The sequence below is a fragment of the Falco peregrinus genome, chromosome 12 (genome assembly GCF_023634155.1).
Source record: "Falco peregrinus isolate bFalPer1 chromosome 12, bFalPer1.pri, whole genome shotgun sequence".
Classification (NCBI taxonomy): Eukaryota; Metazoa; Chordata; class Aves; order Falconiformes; family Falconidae; genus Falco; species Falco peregrinus.
In genome coordinates this window covers 27,543,887-27,566,938 of record NC_073732.1, presented here as the reverse complement: position 1 = coordinate 27,566,938, position 23,052 = coordinate 27,543,887, and the positions used below count along the sequence as shown (strand labels likewise).

Below are 23,052 nucleotides of genomic sequence, written 5' to 3'. Positions count from 1 at the left end.
GTGCTGAGTATCCCGACGCGGGTGGCCTCCAGGTGCAGGCGTGCTGAGCACCTGCAGCTCCAGCGGTGGTCAGTCGAAGCTCCAGCTGGTTATCACATCTGCAGATCGCTGCTAGGTGGCTTCATCCCAGCACACACAACTCATGTCTTCGTTGGGTTTGGGCTGGCTTCAGCCTGCTGGCAGTCCCAGTGGCTCCCTGGCGGCGTGGGAAGCCCTCGCAGCAGGGCCGGGCACCGCGGGCTGCCTGGGGATGCTGGGGAGCCATGCTTCCACCTGCCGATGGATCTGCCTCAGCCGCTGAACGGCATGTTAGTGATCGCACATACGCGTTACAGCACATACCATAATGGCATTTTGGAAGTGACCATACTGCCATACCTATACATTTTGGTACATCAGGTACCGTGACACTTCTATTCACGTATGAATTGTTTTAAAAGTGTCAGGTGGAGAGTGCTATACATGGATGTAAGTTTGTCCCTTTGCATGAAATTCCTTTTTTCTTTCTCCTTTTCTCCTGCATTTTTTTACTTTCGCTTTGTGCTGCTGCTGATATAAAGGGTTTATTCATGAGGTTAACCTAATTACTGTCTTCAGAAACAAAGCCTGTTTCTACAGTGAATATCCTTTTGATATCCATCATCTGAATATTGCCTAATAAAGTTAGCAAATGGCCTCCAAATGAACCAAAGTGATTCAGTATCTCATCTAGCAAAGAATGTATTATAGTTTTACCGATACTGACAGAAATGTTTAAAATTCTCAAAGCATTGCTTTGCTGGTGGATTAATATGCATTTTTCTGTCTTGAGATGAAAAACACCGTCTGGATTTAATGCAACACTTACAAAACTGCTGATGTGAGTCTCTGTTAAAGCTATTTTATATACATACTGGAGGGTTTACTGGAGACAACTGGAAAGTTCACTTTGAGTAGCTCCAATACTTGTAATCAGTAACTAAAATATATTCATGGAGTGGCAAGACTAAAAGGCACACATTTAAGTGCCTTCATATATTTTCCTTGCCTGGAACAAAGGTGATACATTTTTCATGTAAGCAAAGCTCCTTGGAGTTGAGTATGCTCCGGGGAGATAATTAAGAAAGGTCGATATGCACCGATGGATGGAGCTGTGACCTGAGCACCCGCGCTGGCCGGGCCGTGGGGCATGCGGCCGGTGGCGTGCTCCCTGGGCTGGCATCGCCGCCGCCGTCCTCGTGTAAGATCCTAGCGCTGGGCTGGCGTGGGGAATGGTTTACGTTTGGTCACACTTCTCTGGCTTTCGGGTCAATGTTGGTTTAAAAACCTCTCTTAGAAAAGCCTGGTACTTGTCTCAAGACAAATATTCCTTGCTCTACTCTTCCATTTGTGTTTGGGGAGAAACAGAAGTGGTCAGTGAAGACAAAAAAGACCATTTTCCCCCATGAAGGTCATCATACTATTAAGTGAATTCTTGGACAAAAAATTTGGATTTAGCTTGCCTTCGCTGAAGCAGAAACCCAGCTAATCCTGGTAAAAAGAGCGTAACCAGCAGACTTCAGTGTTCTCCCTGCTGCCTACCTGCCTGATTCTGCCAGGTATTCGTGAGGAAGATGGAGGCAGTCTTTGTGTTCTTAATCTTCCGTCTTTACTTGGGCTGGAACTTTTATAAATATTTTAACTTAATTATCATATATCTTTAGCGGAAAATATCAGTTTAGAGGAGAACATATCAGAAAGCATACTGATGAACTGCCTCGTTCTACTGAGTACAAAAAGCCAGCATGAAGCGACGCTGGTGTCCAATGTGTCCAAAGGAAAATCATTATTTCAGTTACTTCTTAAATAGCTCCCTGGATTGCAAAGACTATCTGAATTAATGGTAGTTTGGCATCATTATATATTAACAGGCTCCATCTGATTTATTCTTCCTGGCAGTTATCCACTTGCACGATGTATTATGCCTGACTGTTCCATTTCCCCTGCTATTGAGTGGTAGATGGTGGATTAGAACCTTCAGCCAACAAGAGAGGCTGCGTGGGAACGTAATGGGATCTCGCATCATTTTTAATGGTGAGTTATGGACTGTCACGCAGGATATCTGGACACACTTAACTTTCTGGTGACAACTGTTACCAGATGTAAAGGTATGTGTTGTCACTGAGCTGCAAGAGAGGCAGGCTCCTGCTCGCCAGAGCTGTTACACTGCACAGAGTTGCCTTTGTAGATATTTCTGTAATTACAAACTTTTTCCTGGCTCCAGCAGTGCTTAAATAAAAAATTGATCCCATGGAATTATATTGCTGAATATTAAAGTCGGTATTTATTTGCAAGAGTCACTTTGGGGTGCCTAATTTGTCCGCGAGAGCAAGGTTTTCTGCTCGGGCTGCAAAATGGTGCAATAAAAATCAGTGATTGATGTTTATTATCAGATTAAATGGTTTAGCTGTGGGGATCAAAGTTATAAATTACAGCCCTCCCCAAGCTGTGATTGGCCACCAGAGATCTTTCTGAGTGCCAGCGTTTTTTAATGAGGTCGTATATTTTCGAGCCTCTAACAGTATCAACTTTTGTAGTTTATTGAAACTGTGTTTAAAATAACAGCTTACTGGGCGTCAGAAATATTGGATATGTTTTGTATGTGCTTGGTGAAATGTCCCAGAGGGAAAAAAAGCATGAGTTAAACGTGGAGGTTTTGATGCCCAAGCAAAGTCTGAGGACTTAAGGAGCACGAGGGATGCCATCCTCTGGCTCTACACAGGTGTAATTTTTTTGCTGCTTCTGGTTTTTGGTCGTTTTGCAGCCAATGCAGATGCTCTTGGGCTCTCCCTTGGTCTGCCTCCCCAGCATGCTGCAAGGGGGAACCATCACCTGGTTGGTCATGGAAATCAAATGTTTTCATTCCCGAGTGTTGTGGAAGAAACTACGGCGTTTAGTGTAGTATCAGTCAGATCAAAGTTTCATGGTCAGCTTCTTCCCTGCTGGGAGACTGGCTCTGGTTACACCAGCATTTCCCCCCCCTGCTCATCAAAGTGGAGGAAATGGAGATTTCCCCAAATGGGAGAAAAATGAAAACACCGTAATGCTATTTGTGTATAGCTGACAGGGCATGCCCTGAATATCAAAACCTCAATATCCAAACAATAGACATTTGATGAAAGGAATACTGAAATAATTTTGTTAGATTGCTCTTAAGCTCTGTATCTGAAAGCTGGCAGTTGAAGAACAGCTAAAATTTAGTCTGCCATTAGAGAAGACTAAATCATATTTTGTTACTTGTTATGGGAGACTTATAATTGGGGTAAAATCTTAACCGTGAAAGCATTAATCTCCAGTACAGTATTGTAGCATCAAAAGCATGACATTATCTTCCTGTCCCCAGGACTTCCTTTGTTAAAAAATCATTTGTTTTACTCAAAGGAGGTCCTTTTTCCTTCTGTATTAAAAAAGTTGGTCTTTTTTGCCTTGTGGCTGCATTTACTCTCAGGAGATTCTGATTAAGCAGCTCGGTTCAAAAGAGTTTGCACTGTACAGTCATTTTTTGGGGGGAAGAAATCATTAGGCGTTCCGTGGGTATTGCAGCCGCTCAGCTGGGGGGAGTTTCAAAGCCGACTCTCTGCTTCCATTTCTCCTGCATCAGCACATCGACACTCATCCCTGGGTGTCGGGATAAACGAGGGGCTTTTTCAAAGGTGAGAAAATATTATTTAAAGTGATGTACAAGTATCAACAGATTGATTTTGCAGCCAGCCGTGCAGGTGTTATTTCCTTCATTTTACTGGTGTGCGAAGGACTTGCCCAAAGCCCACCTGGGGCGCGGGGGAGCCCCGCTTGGGCGAGCTGAACGAGCTGGTGCTTGCTGTAGTTGTGACTGGTTCATACATGGAGCGATCTGGTCTGTTCTTGAGTCAAATTGTGGTTGCTTGGTTTGGGGGTTTTTTTGGGGGTGTTTTTTTGTTGTTTTCTTTTTTTTTAATTATTACTTTTAAAGGCTAAAATAAGCAAAGGCAACCTGCGAGCGCTGCGGTGGAAGCAAAGCCCGGTGCGTAGCAGAATCTGCACGGCCGAGGGGCTGCTGGCCCTCCCTTGCTGCGAGTAGCAGCCCTTGCTGCTGTAATTGCACCTTTACCTTGCAAGCCCTGGTGGAAAATAATTAAATTTCATAAAAGCCTCTCTCATTTTGAGCCCCTGAGGGTATCAATTAAATGTAATAATGGTAACTGCAGCTTTTAAGCAAATATATAGGGTTTTTGAAAGAAATGAGGTGAAGTCTTTTGCACAGCATGGAGCTGAAGACTTTATTTCCAGGTTCCCCTGGCTGTAAGTACAACTCAGAGGTCTCAGAGGGAGCCGTTTCCACCCAAGGAACAGAGGCAGGAGGATGTTCAGGGGTTTCTTTGGTGGCCAAAGGCAGGTCCCAGCAGTGCCCACGATTTTGTGGTGTTTAACTGGGGTATTAACCGTTCAGCCACCTGAGCCGGCTATTGCCATTCGCCATCTGGCACGTTTAGGAACAAGTCACCAGTAGATTTTTTTTTCCAGTGTCTCGCCGCAAATGAGCGCACCTCCCGCCCCACGCTCAGCTGAGATGAAAGGGTTTCTGTACCTCGGGGTAGCTGCTTAAAAAATAAATTAGGGTGGGCTACATGCCTAGCGTGGAGGTTGGCCCCTTCAGAGGCGGGGATGCTTGTCTCTGGGCTGCAGCTCCGTTAGCAGCAGCACAAGCTGCGTTGTGGGAGCATTCGAGAAGCAGCGTACACCTTCTGCAAGGTTGCATCAGAGGGAAATAAACCAGCGAAATTATCCTAATAAATTATAATAATTGTGCCTGGTGGCATGTGGTAATTTAAAAGAGATTAATCTAACAAGCCTTAAATATGAATAAATAATAAACATCTTCATGCATTGGGAATCTTATTCTGCTTATTTCTGAATGAATATTAATTAATCCTCATAAACCCAATGCAAAAATCGATCCATGTGGAGAAGGCACAAGATATTAAGTATACGAAATTGGACAGAGCCTAGATGAATATTCTCATCATCAATTAAAGTCGGATTACACTGCCGCTCGACTCCGTCACTGGCTGCCTGGCGATGAGAAGCCGGCTTTAAAACGGGGGCTGTGCTGTTGTGGTTCGTATTCGATTTTGTATCCCTTGTTTCCTGGCAGCCTTGGCTGGCTGGCTTACTGCTGGGTGGGATGGGCCAGGAATTATCTAGTGTCCCTGTGAGAAAGAAGGAAACCACAGGTGATGCTTGGCCATCAGAGAGCTGTCTGGTGCTGGAAGCCGGTGTCCCCCCGTGCCACGGTGTGTCCTCCGTCCTGCCTGCGTGCAGATCCATGGAGCTGGGAATTGGGAGCCTCGCCTCCTGATTTCTGCAGAGATAAATACTGCAGAAAAACTTTCTTGCGTGGCAAAATGACCCCTCGGGCCGTGCTGTCGAACTGGGTAGGGTACGATGCTGTCCCAGGCGATGGTGCTGGTTAGGTGATGCATGGTGTGTGCAGAGAGAGGGGATTTTAACCGGAGCAGAGCTGAAGACCTGCTCCGTTTTGAGTGGGAACATATGGAAGATGGATGAGAGGGAACATCTGCACCATCTGCTGTAGAAGAGCTCTATCCTTCATCCTTCCACCTCACTGCATTGCTGTTGTGTTTGGATGACATCCTTCATTCCCTCCCATTATCGCCGTTCTCCTAAGGCCACGTCTGTCTTCAGCAAAATGCTTTGCTTAGCAGTAGGCTGCACCGGGAGCTCCTACGTGGAAATTTCTTCTGCTGCCTTTTCCTGAGCCTGGCTTGGGCAAATATATTTTGCCTGTACGCATTGCCTGTACAAGTGGGCACCAGGATCTTGTTTTCAGTGAGCGTACGCTGCGTGCCAGAGTGTAAAATGAGCTGGGAGGGATAACTGGGGTGTTTGGAGATGCACTGGGGCCGAGGCGGGGGATGCTGGGGATGGCAGGAGTGATGCTGCTGCGGGCAGTCGCTGGGTGATGCTGGGCTGGTGTGCTCCCGGCGAGGCAGGGATGGTGTTTTGCATCTTGGTTTAAATCCTAAAGCCTGGCAGAGTTAAATGAAGGTCGCCGGCTGTAAAACATGACAAGGACGTTTTAAAACGTATCAGAAAATAAAATGTAGCCTAGAAAAAAGCTTACGATGGCATCTGCGGCAGGCTTTGGCCTCCATTTTAAAAGCTGCCTTGATCTTTTAACATGGAAGCGATTCGCTGCCATTGTACCGTGGCTGAGATCTGCAGATACGGTGCTCAAAAGTGTCTGGAGGCTGCTGGTGTCTTTGGGGTTTAAAGATAGGGGGGAAGGGGAGGAGGAAAGGAGATACGCATCCTTGTGTCTCCCTGAGCCGGGCCGGGGCTTGCTTCAGGTGTACGTCGGGCTCATGGTCTAGAGTGTGAAGGTAAAGGGCGTCCGGGAGGGCGCGTGGGAAGGGGACTGTTGAAGAGCCCGGGGGGATGTCTCCCTGGGGTTTGTTCCGCTGCAGAATTTTCTGTGACCTGGGAGTCCAGAACCATAGAATCCCAGAATTCTTTAGGTTGGAAAAAGACCTTTAAGATCATCAAGTCCAATCATTAATGCAGCACTGCCCAGCCCACCACTGAACCGTGTCCTAGGCATGGCAGCTGTGCGTTTTTTAAACATGTCCAGGAGCGATGACTCCACCGCATCCCTGGGCAGCCTGTTCCGATGCTTGGCCACCCTTCCAGCGAAGGAATTTTTCCTGATATCCAACCTAAACCTCCCGCTGGTTCCGTCTGATACCCGTAATTACGTGACTGTCCAGCCCCGCAGGGAGATGGGGTGACACTATGTGTGCGAGGGGTGGGTGAGTTTTCTTGTACAGGGTAACAACACGCTGGCTGTGAATTGCACAGAAATATTTATGTTTTTCCTCTGCCTCTGTTTTCACTCTTGGGTAAGTAGAAAGGTCTTCACGATCTACTGCATGTAAGAAGTGTTACGAGCTAATTAAAAAAAACCCATCAGCCCCCAAATCTAGATAGTTCCCATTTCCCCAGAAAGCAGCAATTAGCAGATGTCTGTCTTGCTTTCACCTACAGCTTAAATACCAAAGAAGTATCTTCCCTACTTGCAGCAATATTTGAGAAGCATTAGTAATCAGCTTTCCATGCTGCCTTGAATGTTAGGGATGATGGGCAAATACAGCAATGTTTGCTCTGGTTTGTGAACTGGACCTGTGTGTGCATCTTTTTGGAATATACTTAATAAAAGTTTTCAGAAACCCTTTACATGAGAAAAGAATTTTCAAATGGAAATGTGAGACCCAAATTTCGGCATAAAGTGAGAACTACCCTGGTATCATCAGCAGGCCGGGGATTAGACTTAGTATGAGAATAACAGATATTTTGAAGAATTTGAAAATATGGAGGTTGCTTTAATATTTGTATGCATCTGATGAGTTTGTGTATTTCTACTTATGGTTATTTTCTGAATTTCCTGACAGGTCTTACTGAGATTGCAGATTCTTTGGGTTAGTTCCTTTTGCAGGGGTTGTGAAGAGCCTGGGAATATGCCCTTTTGGTACACAAACGGGCTTGCTGAGTGAAAGCACCACATAAAAAGATGACAAAAGGAGCAGATGATCTATGGCCCGGTTTCCCTTCTGCGTAGAGCGTGCAGTGGTGTCGTTTACCATTCATCACCCTAAGGACAAACTCTAGCATTGACAGGTACGCATTTTTGCCAATCCTGACTTTTTTTCCATTTCATTTAATATGTTTCTCCAACCGGCAGATACTGTATTTGTTGGGAAAGGAGGGGAGAAAAGCCCACGTCAGTATGAACATCTGTGGAGTCCAGGCAGAGACAAAGGTTCGCTGAGCTTTGGAGCAAGCCCGGCGCGTGCTGTCTCTGCACGCCCCTCCCCAGGGGAAGGTTTCCCAGCCCCTGCACTGGGAATCGGAGGGACAGGTTCCGGGGGGAGAGCAGGCGGTGGCTTACAGGGTGGGCGCTCCCCCTGGGTACTTAACTGATAGCTGATACCACCGCAGTCTTGCCTTGGTGAACCCAGATGTGCTTTCATATCCAGAATGCCCGTGGCAGTGGAATTGCCAGCTGGCTGCTGGTTCCCAGCAGGTTCGTTCCCGTTGCTCTGGCTGCAATGTTTTGTGCATATTTTGAAGACCCTGTGGCACAGGAGGCTGCGGTAACGCTGAACCTTGCACCCTTGCAGCAGCTCCACAGCAACTGTGTGCTCCCAAAAGCAAAGCGCGATCGATCGCATTGGTGATAGCCAGCGATATAAAAACAAGGAAGAAGCAGGGAGAGTGCACAAAAAGGGGATTTGTCAGACTGAAAGCTTATAGCTTTACAAGTGTCTTTAGTGGATGCTTTGTTGCAGCTGAAAGCATTAGTTAAATGTATGGCATCGGGGTTTTTCTTAAGGTGGGGAGTGCTGGAGCGAGGACTGAGTTGCAGCAGCTCATGTGGATGTCACAGCATCTGCACTGCTTGAGGACAGGAGGCAAACCAGCCGAAGCATGTACAAAATACAGTGAATTTTAAGCATAATTATAATGTAGCTTGGTGTTGTCCAGGGTTTTCTGGAAATGCCTTAAATCTGACAATTCCCATTAGAAATATGTATATATCTGTTGTTGTCCTCCATGCTGATGTGGAGACCACCAGCCACTTTTTACAGCAGAGGGACATGGCTTGATGTCACGGGGACAGAAGTCTCTCCTGGGCAGGTTTTTTCACCCTGGTGCGTAGTGGTGCGAGCGATCGCTGCCTGCTGGTTTCGGCCCCCGCTGGAGCGGGCGGCTGTGGCCGAGCCATGCCTGCTGCCCTGCGCCGGGCTGGGCGCCGGGGCTGTTCCCCAGGGGAGGCTGCTGAGCACAGCCTGCAGCGAGTGAACCCGGCATTTACAGGGCATCACCCTGAAAGCTGCGTGTAACCTGTGGTATGGCACCGGCAAGGAGTTAGCAGCAGCAGTATGGTCTAACTGGGGAATTTTAAAAGTGTTTTTATGTAGATCCATTGCCAAGGATTTCAAAGAGATTGTGCTTTGGTCTTTGCTGCAAAGGGAACAAAGTGTACGAGTTTGACCTGTCTGGAGAAGCTGTTCCTTTGCCTTGCTGCTAGGCAGGATTTAAATCCTGCTGTCGTATTGCATTGATCCCGAATAATTGCTTTAATAGCAGTCCCGGTGTAAACAGTAACTAGGCTTCTGTCGCTTAAGTAATGAAATTACATATATTTTTGCCCTGGAAGAATTTATCCTGCAGCTAGTGTTGCCTCCCTGGGATGAGGAAGCTCCTTGCTCTGAGCCTGGGCAGCATGAGCCTGCGTGCCCCAGGAGAAACACATGAGGAGGAAAGATGAGGGGAGGGCAGAAGTGTGGGGAAATAAATTCCTTTAGGTATCAGAGCAGTTGCTTCTGTTAGACAAGAAAATAATGGGTTGCATTGTAGGCTGTAATTCCCACAGAATGTCTCGTGGTTTCTCTTTGTCTGGGCTCCTCTATTAACACCCAGTGTGATTTCCCCTTCTACCGAGTAGCTGCTCTCCACCTCAGGGTACTTCTCAGATGATCGTATGCAAATTGGATGGGTTTCCATCAGAAAAAGTCAGCAGCACCTTTCTCTTCCCTGCCTTCGCGGTCCCTTTTGTGAGCGAGCACAGACCGCTTCGTGCTCCTCCCATGATGATCTGTTGTTCACAGAGGTTTTCATGCCTCAATTTCAAGCAGCCACCAGAATTTGTAAGGTGGGAAAAGAGCAGTTTATGAACCAAAGGTCCGAGTTCAAGCATAAGAAGCAGATCATCCCAGCTCAGCAAAGTAAACCCTTGCTTTGCCAGAGCTTTGGGAGCTTAGTTTCTTTTTTCTTTCTTTGCATTTTCAAATACACATGAAGTGCTTTGGGCTGGTGCGCAGCCTGGGCTCCAGCCCTGTCTGTGTGCGAGTGCACTGCTCCTAGGGAGAAACGAATTAGTGACACCCGCGAGTGTGTCCGAGAGTATTGTAGTGATATTTATGCTTCGGCAGAAAGCAAGCAAAGAAGATTCTAGCACAAAAATAAGACTCATATACAGCCCAAAAGGGAAACCATTGCAAAAGCTCAGCAGTCACAATGTCTTCGCATGCAATGAATGCCTTTTACTTGGAAGAGCGATTTGCAATATAGCAATAACTGGCAAAATGTGTATGCCTGGATCATAAACTCTCAGTAATGTGGAGCTAAACAGTTAGCAAAATTCACCACATCTTTATAAAGTGTGGAAAGTATACTTGAAGTATATATATCTGTATCTATCTCTGTATTTTCTACAGCGCAGTAGTTTCATATGGTTCGATCTACTGCATACAGGCAGTTTGCATGTGATTTAGTGCAATATTTATGCCAAGCATGTCATGTTGGTCTAAGTAAATGAAGTAGTGCTGGCAATCCTTTTCATTATTAATACTGCTAGAAGTAATGATTTTGTATACCAAGTTGCAGGTTTCAGTGAGCAGATCCCTAGTTAATGTAATGCGTTTGACCTTCACACTTAGCGGGGTGAGTTCTGATAGTCTATCTGTTGTGTAATTGCCTTCTGATTATTATTCACCAACCCTGGTATTGTTTAATGTGCAGATTAGTATCTTGCTTGTGAGCTTTGGTTCATAACCACAGCTCTACTAAACATCGTGCTATTTTGTCCTTAGTAAAATCACCATAGTAACATTGCGGGGAAAATAGTGTGCCTTGTATTTTTATCCTGTGCTGAAATACCAGGGCTGGCTAATATTTTTCTTACTTTTGTCCACCTCTCATCTATTACCGCTTGCAGAGGCCGGAGGAGGTTGTACTTTCGGCTTCCAGATGATTGCAGTTTCTCCTGTGGATGTGTGCAAGACCCAGTGATGCTCATGGAGAGGGGGAGCGCGTTCTGCAGCCGCTCTGTACACCACGCTGCTCTTGATCCCTTGTGCTGACCGCTGCAAGCAAGACGAAAGATAGTCCTTGCTTCAAACAACTGGTAATTAAATGGCTCAAACCCAAGCCCTGTTTTATGCACAGGCAATTGAGAAATGGAAGAGTAAAGTTATTTCAGGGTGTTGTGTAGAGAGTATCGGGCTTGGGTTGTGCCGCCCTGGGGGTTTGCTCCCTGCAGAAGGTCTCTGCTCTTTGGCTCCCTTGTCATTCTCATTAATTAATCTTCTGTTCAATAAGCATTTGTCTGTTTAGATGGGTGGCTTTGCAGGTAAACTGATTTTCCCCCTTTCTTTCAAGAAGGCTAAGGAAATTAGTTCCCCAAGCAGATCTGTGCATTTTGAGGGGGATATGACTGTGATTTTGATGGCAGCGATTGCTGAGCTCTGTTACCTTCAGGTGCAAAAGCATAAGGAGCACAAACTATGGTCTTGCACCCAGTGTGGCACAGGGTGACCAGGAGCATCCTTGTCCCGGGGAGGAGCGGGATCCGGGATCAGGCGACTGGTCCCAGTGCTGCAACTGCATGCCTGTTGCCCCTCACCCAGCGGGGGGCTTGCCTGGGGGTTTCCCTGCTCGTTAAAGTGGGCTCTACTGCCTTACATGAAATGAGAGAAAGCTCTTGTGCAATAGTACATTGGTGAGTTAAACTTTGTGATTCTGAAAATAATAATTGGGTTGCCAGTATGTGTTTAAACAAGGGATAAATTATACGTGGGTTTTGGCATGCAATTTCACCCCTACTGGTCCAGAAACTCATTACAAAGGTAGGAGTGATCGCGAGCCAAGATTTCCAGCCTCCATTCTCTTTCCAATAAGACTTTATACTATTGCGTTATAATCTTCGGCTGATATCAGCATGTATCATGCCCTAACTGCCACGGGTGATAAAACATTTGACAGGTTTCCACATCCCCGTTAAATAAAACCCTGTAATGGTAAATCACCTGGAGCAGCGTCCCTTGGCTGGGTACCAAGCACGTTGTTTTTCAGCCTGAACCTCTCTGAGATGTGAGAGGTGATAGGGCGTGCTTGCCCGCCCCGTGCAGCGCTGCCGCCTCCCTCAGAAATGCTGGGGACGGTTTCGGAAGCCCTTACAGTTGCTGTTGCAGCTCCTAAGAGCAGGGGATCCACCTGCAGTGATTTTTCCAGGGAAGTCCTGCTGTGTGGGCAGCCAGCCCAGCATGTCTGAGCTGCAGCGGGAAGCTCCTCTGCAAACCTTAATTCCTTCCCTACCCCCCTGGCAAATAGAAATCAGCTGTTCTACTTGAGTTATTTTGCTTTGATATGGAGAGGAATAAGCTAAATATGTTCCTTGAACTATGGCAGAATAGTGGGTCAAAAATGTTGATGGTATTTTTTTTCTGATCCAGAAAAAAAATAAATAATTACCGTCAGGGGTATATGCTGAGAGGTGTCATACGTACAGCTTCCACAAACAGAGCAGAGCTTTGGCAGGGGTTAGAAATCCCTCTTTGGCATGATGATTTGTGGCTGTGTTGCTGTGTTATTGGGTTGTCAACTTGGAAGAAAAAAAATACCCCTGTGCTTTCATTTATTATGCCTGGGAAAAGGGCCCCCGTTGCTCTTCTCGCTCTTGTCTTGATCCATCATGATGTGCAAGCCCGAAGTGCGCGGGGAGGGTGGCTGCGCGCTGGGATCTCTGCTCCCCTCCTACACACTTCTGCAAGTGGTGGTTTCACTTATGGTGACGTGGAAGGTGAAAGCTGGACTCTTCCAGTGGCTTGCCTGCCATTTTTGAGGTATTTATGGGAGAAAGCGGAACCCAAATGTTTGAGGAAGAAGGCCAGAATGTCAGCTGGGATATTCCTTGTAGAAATTTAGAGAGGCGAAAAAAATGGGCCACTCTGGACTACTTTTGGCTTGAATTTTTCCTGTCCTGTACAAAAAAAAAAATGCTACTGGAGGACACGGGCCCCAAATCATTAACAAACCCATCTGCAGACCGTGCGCTGGCACAGATGGGCGTTTTGCTTCAGTTCTTGATTAATCAAAGACAGAAGTGTGTGTTTGCCTGCTCCTTATGAAGAGAAACTGTTCCATAGAGAGCAGTAAAGCTTGTTTTGGCACTTGAAGCAAAACCTCTTCTCCTGGAGCAGGTTGCTTGGTGGTGTGACCAAGGTCAGGAGTATAAGCATGGGACGGGGCTGGGTGCTGAAGGCAGGGCAGAAGCAGCTCCCGTCAAAGCAAATATCTGTGTGAGGAGTACGCAGTTTGGGTTGCAATAGTTAGATATATAGGTAAATAATAGGAAAGCACTCAACTCATAACTGCTTACCGTCAGAATATTCATGCATCTTTGCTGTTACAAAACGCTGTTTCATATTACTCCTCTTTATTGCCTGCCTTCACGTGTTTTGTTTTTTGGGAAATAGATTTTTAATAGGCTGCTTCAGCAAACAGGTGTCAATTTACAAATGCTCCACTATTTACCTATACATACAAAATAATGAAGTATATATATGTAGTAAAGTATACCTACTTGTCATTGGTTCCCTTTTGGGTACTTTTTGGGTTGCTTGCACAACTCAGCATTAGTGAAATCTACCCAGGCAGCATGCTGGAAGAGATCCCCTTACCATAATGTGTTCAAAATGGGGTTTAAACATCCTGCAGACAAAATGTACCACATGCAGTTTCACTCCCAGGTCACGTTAAGTGCAATTACGTTTATGTGACTCTGAATCAGTTTCCTTAAGTATCTGGGCTATATATTTAACTTCCCAATGAAATGGCTTATGCTGTAAATATTGAGGCCATCCAGGGTGATTAAATATTAAAAATGGCATTTAAAGAAAGCCCCAGTTAGCGTGTGCATTGAGCTTTCACAGCTTTTGGCAAAGTGCAGGCTGATAGCCGAGCTTTGCATCTGGCCACTGATGCTTGTTGCTGCGAAAAAAGCAAGACTCCCCCTAAGGAAATCCCACCTGGGGGTTACAGGTGGGTGTCGGGGCCCTCTGTGTCCCCAGGACAAGAGCAGCAGGGCCTGAGCTTCAATATCTTCTTACCTCTCCCTTGCTCAGCCAGCATCTGGCCAAAAATTTCCAGCATCACAGAGAAGAAATAAAAAACTCTCAGGTCCCGAGGGCAGCCCTGGTGATGGGAACGGCTTTGGTGACTCCAAGAGGGGGCAGGATTGACCCTATGTTACTATCAGTTTGCAGGGGGTTTCTCCTGCCTGTGAGCCCTGACGCGAGCATGCTGTTGGGCAGCAGATTTACTAGTGAGTTTCCGAAGAGCAAACCAGAGCCAAAGCACCCCAAACCCGCAGCAGACATGCTTTCCCCTGCGGCATGTGCTGGCTGTCGGGCAGGGAGGTGCCGGGCTGGCCGAGCGTCCTCTCTCAGAAGGTTCTACCTCACTGAGGGCAGGGATGGAGGCACTGCTCCCGTGGGGGGGGTGGTTGTACCGGGCTGGGCAGTGGGATCAGTATGTTATAAAGTGCTTGGTAAATTCAATCTTTATTCCACATAGCATCTCTCCAACAACTGGCATGAAATTCCTGAAGAAAATATATATGGAACAATTACGACGGTCCATTTAAACGGTACAGAAAATGAAGCAGATTTAAGGAGAAACCTTAAAACAGCCTACTTGCTTCAGGTATCACAAGGTAATTCATTCCCCTACAAGGAGCACAGTAATAAAGACTAAAGCTCTTCTGCCCAGGGTTTGACTTCTAGAGGTCAGGACTTTCACGAGGAGAGAAGTTGCGGAGTAATAACTCAGGGAGAAGGCGCCTTACCCGAATACAAAGTCTTTCTATATGTAATAAAAATCCAGTGCACATGCAGCCCTTGGCTCCCTTGTAATCAGAATTAAATAGCCGGACAGATACTGTTGATTTTTCAAAATTACCTTTGTACTGTACTATTAAATTCTACAACAGACCTAAATGCGAAGAGGAGGATGGGGAGGGAGGGTGGGTCTGGGCACAGGGTGGTACCCAGCCGGGGGTCTTGTGCAGGGGCAGCAGCAGGGGGTGGGGGGGGCTGTGGGGGCTGTGGTCCGGCTCAGCGTCATCTCTGACATGGCTTTAGGGGGGTCCCAGATCCAGCCTGGCCTGCCGTGGAGACCCGTGCCTGGCGTGGAGGTGGGCAGGGGCACCAGGAAAGCACTTTTCTGCACCATCCAGTGACACCGAGCATAATTTTTTTTTTAATTACCCTCCCTGACAAGGCTTACTGTTTGTCAGTCCTGAAATACAGAAGTATTAAAAGTCAGAAATTTACAGGATCTGCGCGCCTGTGGGTAGGGCATAATTTCAGGCTATTGATTTAAAGGGATATAAATCAGAAGGGAATAATAAATGTAGTAGCTGTCAACTTTAGGATTGCAGGTGACGTGTGTTTTATTTGGTAGGGATCTTTTTTTGGAAGAGCGTATAGCCATCATTTGTTTGAAGTGGGAACAGTACAAATGGGCTGCACACTGATCTTTGTCCGAGTGGGAATGAGCTCCTGACCACATCTCATTCGTCATCCCAAAACCCCACCGGTGTCTGGGAGGCTCATCAGTCTGAAGATAAGTTGCTGCCTCTGCGTTTCTCATGGCTCCGACACGCTTGCAGTTCACTCTGTTCAGCAAGATAAACCTGTTGTAAGTGAAATGAAGGAGGCGGTGCATGAAAGGACCCGGGGCGCCTTTGCACGTTGGTCTTGTAACGGTTGTGTTCCCCGAAGCAGAGTGTGTGGAGAGGGCAGAGGAATCTGTGGCTTCCAATAAAACCCCACTCCAGCTAAAAGAACCCCAAACATACAAATGACAGCTGTCACGCTATCGCAGAAACCATGTACTGAATCTGAAAATACCCAACGCAGCTAAAATGCTGGAAGAAATTTTACAAACCGTTAGAGAGAATGAAATAGTTGGGTTCCTTCCATGCTGGTGGTTGAAATTCATTGCAACTGTGCTCATATTAGTAGCTTCAGTGACATACAGTGAATGCATGCTAATTTTAACCTTCCATCTGGAAACATCGCTGGTTAAGTGGAAGTGTCCTCATCAGACTTTATTTCAATAGGAAGGTACTTGAGGCTTTTGGGAACTTCAGATTTGAAATGACATGTGCAGAGCAGCTGAAAACCATTTATTAAAGCAGTATTGATGTGCACGTTTTAGACTTACGGCTTTACCTATGGAGCTGGAGGTCTGCAAAGCCAGGTGCAGAGGAATGTTCCTCTGTACGTCTGCTGATCACTTTTATTATTTGTGACAACCTGGTATGTCCCCAGAGGTCACGAAATATGAATCCCCTTCAATGGGTTCCCATCGAGGACAGTCATGAAGAAGGATTCTTCTCGACTCAACACATTTTTTTTCCAAAACCCCTGATGCGTTTTGACTCAGCAGGTGAGTTGCCACTTAAGTTTATCCCCCAGTGGTCTTGAGAGACTTTTGCAAGCAAGTCAGTGTCTGAGATGAGCAAGAGATTTTGTTCAGGTTCCTCTTGGGTGCCGGATTGCTTTCCAGCTGAGAGCAGGTACTCAGTTTGGGCCTGGATCTTGCACTAGAATATAGGGCTGCCTACAGCTCCTGGTGGTTTCTTTAATTTATTTCCGCCCCCCCCCCCCCCCCCCCAGTATTTTAGTCATTTAGCCACTCATGAATACTGTGAACAAAATTTTTCATACGTTTTTATGCCAAATGATCTTCAGATCTGCAAGAGCCGTGGGCTTTTTATGTGCCTGCCGAGGTTGCGCTGAACCCTACTCAATCTGCATCTCCAGTAACACTTCCCAAAGCTGGAGAGAATATTTCAAAAGCCTGCTCTGACGTTAACCCTTTCTTTTCGTTGCTCTAGCAGATCAGCTAGGTCTGCATGCAACCCCAGGCTGGAAACCATGGCAATGTAAGATAAATTAAAGGTGATTAAATGCTTCCCTGCTTCCTAGGGTGAAGGGCAAGTTGGGACACCACAGCTAACTAATTGGTCCTGGGTTATAGAGGAAATTTGTGGTATAGTAGGTACTTGAGTTGCATGTATGAGGCAAGTGTCCTGTAATTGCACCTTCGGCAGGCTGTGGATAATTCTGTTGCTTAGCTGTCAATGGGATAATGGACTTGCTTGTTCCCTGCCCTCCTTGGAGAGCAGAGTCGATGTGCGTGTTACTATGACCACAGGAGCAGTGGAAAATAGTGATTCTTCTTGCCCCACCATTGCAAACGATGGTTTGAAGGTGGACATAGCCTACCCCACATCTGCCAAGCTGGCAATAGTGTGCGGTGAAGCTGATGGGCTGACTGTGGGGGTGGGGAGCCCTGGAGCATAACCTGCTTTTAATGAGAAGGCATCAGTGAAAGTCGTTAATTTCTCTGCCACGCCTGTTGGCAGCAGCAGCGTGGCGTGTGTGGTTCCCCCGGTGCAAAGACTGGAAGTGGATGCAGGCTCGTCATATCGGTGCTTTTAGGGAGACTGTAGTGGAAAAGGGAACAGATGTTGTGACTGACTTTTTTTTGTTCATTTAAGCTTCTCATCTCAAATGTCAAAGTATTAAAATCTCAGTCCAGGAAGTTACAGTAAAAGAACTGAGCTTGTAAGCAAAATTTTTGCCTTGGCTGCTGCTACGTGTATTTCTCTGCAACTGATTTTTTTTTTTTTTTTTTTCTTATGGGACTTGAATTCTACTACTTAACTCTGTTAAAAGACTATCCAGATACAATTTGCCCTTGAATTAACAGGCACCATCATGTCCCCCTAAAGCATGCAAGTAGATTGCAAGCTTGCGGGGGGTCAGGCTCAGGTGAGGGGCTGGTTTTTGAGTTTTCCTGAGCAACAAACGAGCTGAATGTGCTGGTATGCAAATCTCCTCCCCTGCAGATCCACCTGCACCGCATCTACGCAGCTCATCAAACGGAATATCTGAGACAGTTTACTGAGCTGCTGGGTCCTGTCTGCTGCTGGCTGGGGAGATGGTTTTGCAGCTTGTCCCTGTGATGCGGGAGGGGTGGTACCAGCCCACTGCTCCTGCACCCACCGCCCCATTTTCCCCACCCCTGCCGGTGAGGGGCCAGCCGAATGTTGCTTTTCTGGGGATAACATTCTTCTGTTTGTGCATGTTGATTTGAAAACTGGGTAAAAAGTTAGGCTAACAAGTTTTAACTTTCTAGGACTGGATTACAACCCACACCTCTTGGTTATGAGTATGTGGGGAAGGGACATGAAACATGCAAGGTGAATTCTGCAAGAAGCTACCGAAACCCTGGAGCCGGGGATCACAGCGGAGCCTGTGAGGCCTCCCCTCCTGACCAGAATACACCTGCAAGCTAAGTTTGATTTACTTGCCCTTTCTTTCTGAGGGACGTGTGGGTTTCTGCTCTCCCCCCGGCCGGTGTGGTGGCCACACGCAAGCCAGCCCCGTGCTTGGCTTTGCTGGCTGCAGAGGGCACTGACGTCTTTCAGTGCAAGCCACTGGCCTGGCCTAATTAGCCACAACCTAATAAAGAGACGTTTTGACATGCGGGGAAGCAAACATCGGTTTTGTGCAGTGAGAAACGTTTATGATGGAAAAACTGTTCTTTTGCTTGGTGTGCACGCTCGGCAGCAGTAAATCTGACCGTCACTTGTAACAGGGGCTTACTTAATGGCACCTTCTTCTACCACCCGCTCCCCTTCCACTCCTCAGAACCGTTGGAGAAGAGGCTCAATAACATAAACTCTCCCCAAACTGGTGGGTATCGCCTGTGCCACACTGCCTGTCAGCCCGGCACAGCCCCCAGCTCCTGCCTGTCTCCTGCCTGCAGGCAAGAACTATCGATTAGCTCACTGCTGTTAACTAAGCACATGCAAGATGGAAAATGCTAGCTTTATTTTAATGAATGCCTTTAAGTGCTTTTGGTAACGCTGACATACATATATATATATATTATTTTTTTTTTTTTCTTATAAGGGTCCATGATACTGCAGAATCTCCTGGGGTTAATACAGTTTAAAAACACAACTGAGCTGGGTAATAGTATTTAAAATAATCCAAACACTGCTGTTTTATATGTGAAGTTGCCTCTGGCTTTGTTCCAGTATAAACCTACCTGGCTATTAACTCTGCCATGACTGATGTGATCCTTATTTTTCAAGGATGCATTAAGGGGAGCTGTGATTGAAAGATGGCATAAAAATTATGTGGTGTTACTGCTGAGATATCTCTGATTATAGCTGCCTTTTACATCTTCTGTAAATTTCTGTGTTTGCTGTGTTATTTCACTGCAAGGGTTTGTAAGTATTAAATTAATTTGGCGGCATGAGGTTCTAAGAAGCAGAAGATATTTGTGTGCCAAGAAAAACGGTAAACACAACCTTATCTGAACTTGATCTCCTCCTGGGGAGCCTTGTTCCTGCAGTAGGTGAGTAGCTCGAGGAAAGGACCTAATTCAGGGTGCAGTTGTGGGACTGTTGACTGATGGCAAGAGGAGACGTTACAGCAGAAATGGATTTGCTTTAGATAAAGTTAATTTTTCCTTCCATGGTTTCCCTGAAAACCTAGACTTCATCCGTAGGGTGTCGCAGAACATACATCTGTGCGTGCGTATCCACCGCCTGGTTTGTTTAGCTGCTTCTGCGGGGTCTGCCTCTCCTCCGATGGCTAGGATGTGGAGCAGCACCAGGAGGGTTTTAGTTTATTTAAGATGCAAATGATGGAGGTCACTCAGGTGTTCGTAAATGGCTTTCTGGCTAACCCCAGGGCTGTCACAGCCTGCTTCAGAAGGGGCACATCAAGTAAGAGGTGAAGGTTGGAACTGTGTAATTGAAAAATAAGGCCAACAGAGCATCTGGTTTGCTTTTTGCTGCAGCACGAGACTTCGCCTCTACCTTGCTAAATAGCTCTTAAGAGAGATTATCATTAAAATCTGGCAGTGACTCAATTGGAGTACATCTGTGCAATGTGAAATCAAATCTTTATTTGAGTATGGAACACTTGGATCAGCTGACTGCCCGGTTTGTAGGTTTAAAAAAAAAAGGGGGGTGGGGGGGGTGGGAAGGAAATATATAGAAACAGTATTAAATAAACCCCCTTCTCAGTGCAAAGCTGGAATGATGAAGGTCACTACAGCAATTCCTCCTCTGGTGAGCGACCAGGTCCCCAGCTCTGCCTCCTGTTCACCCTCGCACCCCTGGGAACTGGCTCAGGAATTGCAGAATTGGTGTAAGGCGGTTTTTCCTGCTGCTGGGACATGCAGAAATATAGCCCTGCTACAGAAAGCCATCACCGTGGCGCTGCCTCTGCCCAGGGCAGGATGCTCGCAGCCACGAGAGGGGGGCCAGCACTGAAGCAGGGTGGCCGAGCCCCAGGAATTAACAGATGAATACAGCAAACAATACTACTAGTGGGATATAGGACAGAGAAACAGAATGGATTATTAACTAGTCTGTGTTTGAATGAGATGCATTTTATTGCCCTTGCATGTTCTGTTCAGCAGAAATTCTTCTTACAGTAAGGGACATGGCTTAGTGGTTGACTTGGCAGTGTTAGGTTTGTGGTTGGACTCAATCTTAAGGGTCTTTTCCAACCTAAATGATTCTATGATTCTCTGAAATCAACTGAGGTATTGACTGTGACTGTTAGTTCTTACATTGCTGGATCCAGCAACTGTACTTAAAACAATTCAACAAATTATTATTTTGAATGAAGAATTATTGTCTGATGGAGAACATAAATGATTTTTTTGCTGATCACAATGCCAGAACTTGGGTATTTGGAATCAAAAATGTTTGCTTGGGAAATGTCAAAGCTGCTGCCTTCTGAATTGTGTGCCTAGAGGAACAGCAATGCCCTTGGCGTGAAAGGCTTTGTGGCACGGTGGTTGGCGTGGTTGTGCCCTGTGGGGTTAGAGACCAGAATCATGCCTTCGCGTCTTCTGGCCCATCAGAGCTCATAGGCAGGTGCCAATGGAAAGCGGTGACCGCTGGCAGAGAGCTAGCCATGATCATCCTGGCAGTGATCTTTTCTTGGGGTTGATCCTGTGTCTTTGCCTTTGCTAGTCTTCATGTTCGGTGAAAATGGAGGGGAAAAAAATCAGCCCAGCAGTAAACGGCTGAACAGAAAACAGTGGAATACATTTTTTTCTGTACACACATACACTAAATATTTAAATTAAAAAATCCCCTTTTTAGATATTGCATACTTTTTTCTGTAAGTAATGTTTTTTCCAGTCATCTCAATTCAAGTGTATTAAATACAGTCCCAGTAGTAACTGTTCTTCTGCATAATAGCAATCTGAAGAAGCTAACATGCTTGCAACTATTTTTTCCAGCAGAAATAAACCAGAATTTTGTGGATAGTGAAAGTGATGAACTTGATGTGTGCAATGAGGCAGAATGTTTTGATTTTTTTTTTAGATAGTTACTCATTTAGTAGTTGAAAACAAGAAATGATGGATGAACAGTACTGTTTTTGAATAAATATTATTCTGTTTCCCTCAGTAATTCTTGACCTGTACGCAAAATTTCTTGTTAGAAAGATTAGGTCATTAATTACATTAAAAAGTCCCATTACATGTCCTGCCATTAAAGAAGAAATTTCTGGGAACGGAGAAGCTTGGAAGTAGTGGTTTTAATTTCCACCACAGCTTTAATGCTTCATGAAAGACTTGCTTTTTGTCACCAGAAGACGGAGGGTGCCCTTTGCTATGGAGCGTGCAGCCAGCTGTGGGCTCTGTGTGGAGCTGGGCCCTGCCGCCATTGCACCGCGCTGGCACGGCGGGAGCTGCCGCCATTGCACCGCGCTGGCACGGCGGGAGCTGCCGCCATTGCACCGCGCTGGCACGGCAGGAGCTGCCGCCATTGCACCGCGCTGGCACGGCGGGCCCTGCCCCGCACAGCCGTGTTCCCACTTCGTCGCAGCCGGCGGTGAGGAAGGGTGCAGCTGCCTGGCCTGCAGAGAGGCATGGCTGTGGCTCCCGCAGGTTGTGCCGGGCTCCTGGGAAGGCACTGGAAACACCAGTGGTTCCTCCAGGGCATGGGCTTCAGCCAGGCCATGGTGCTGCGCGTGAGGGAGGCTGGTGGGTGTGCGGGGCAGGCGTGGTGGGACGTGCCAGCCGTGCTCTTCACGCCAAGCAGTGCCACGCTTGGCCCCGGCTGCAGTCAGCGCTCGTGGCAGTGTGCTGTAGGCCGCCGTTTGCCTGCCGTTGGCCGTAAAAAAGACGTGTTTGAAGGGGTGTCTCTGTGCAATGGAGCTGCGAATGTCACACGGGCTATCATGCTGGTCGGTGTGATGCTTTTAGGAAGAGTTGTGCACGTATTTTGGCATCAGTTTCAGGAGATCAAACCCTGTGCAAACATTCCCTGGCATTTTCTCCTTCACCAGTAAGGACATGAGTTTCCTTTTGAGGCTCCCCAGGACTCTGAAAGCTTTAATGTCCATTAAAAATGCACGCTTTTAGATTCCTGCTTCATCACCCTGTCAGCTGCTGTTGAGCTGCCGTGGGGAAGGGGAGGGGTGGTTTTGCTGTGTGTCAAGCAGCCGGCTAAAGATGCCTCGGCTCTGCGGGGGGTGCTCAGAATGAAGGCTTTGCAGCGCGGCACTAATCGCTTCGGGAGGCAAGATTGACTACTCTTCAGCTGGGAGGGAAAATTATAAATACAGATATCGGAGCAAACACATTTTTGATGACAGAGGCTTTAAGACCCCTGAGAGGCGAGAGATCCAAGTCATGATAGGTGCACCTCATCTCTAAAATTAATTGAAGGTCAAATGAGAGGGAAGGCTAATGTCTGTGGAGTCCTTGGTGTGACATATTGTTGCTGAATTCCTGGGAAACATGTGGCACCATCTTAATAGTGAGCTTCCAAAAAAGCTAGAAGTGTTAGATTCAGAAAGAAAAAAAAAAAAAAAGAGATAAGAAAGATTAGGTGGCTGAGAAGCCTGGTGGAGGGGGTAATTGCTCACTATAATTGAAGAGGAAGATCAAAAGAACTTGACACGAATGCTTGACTTAAAACAGTGGGGGGAATTACAAAGAGACTTAAGGAAAAGTAAATTAATTAAAGGGGAAAAAAATATCCATCTGTTCTGTAGCTGGAAGAAGTCATTTAGACCTTTTGCTGGTCCAAAGACCACCTACTCTTTATCCTAGGGAAAGGTAATCCATCATCCCTGC

At 46.6% G+C, this 23,052-nt stretch overlaps 1 protein-coding gene across 6 annotated transcripts in view; it reads left to right on the top strand.

Annotated features, from left to right (window-relative positions):
• The window catches only part of MFSD1 (major facilitator superfamily domain containing 1), a 49,250-nt gene extending 26,452 nt beyond the window's left edge, over positions 1-22,798 (top strand). For 3 of the 6 annotated variants that reach the window (XR_008749319.1, XR_008749318.1, XR_008749322.1), the window contains 5 exons: positions 1,918-2,052; positions 7,467-7,692; positions 10,796-10,984; positions 14,434-14,572; positions 15,322-16,072. The gene's annotated coding sequence lies outside the window, so the exon portion shown is untranslated. Of the gene's footprint in view, positions 1-1,917; positions 2,053-7,466; positions 7,693-10,795; positions 10,985-14,433; positions 14,573-15,321; positions 16,312-18,069 lie in introns of those variants that run through there. The other 3 variants (XR_008749321.1, XR_008749320.1, XR_008749317.1) reach the window with 3 other exon arrangements.
• Positions 22,799-23,052: the final 254 nt, after the last annotated feature.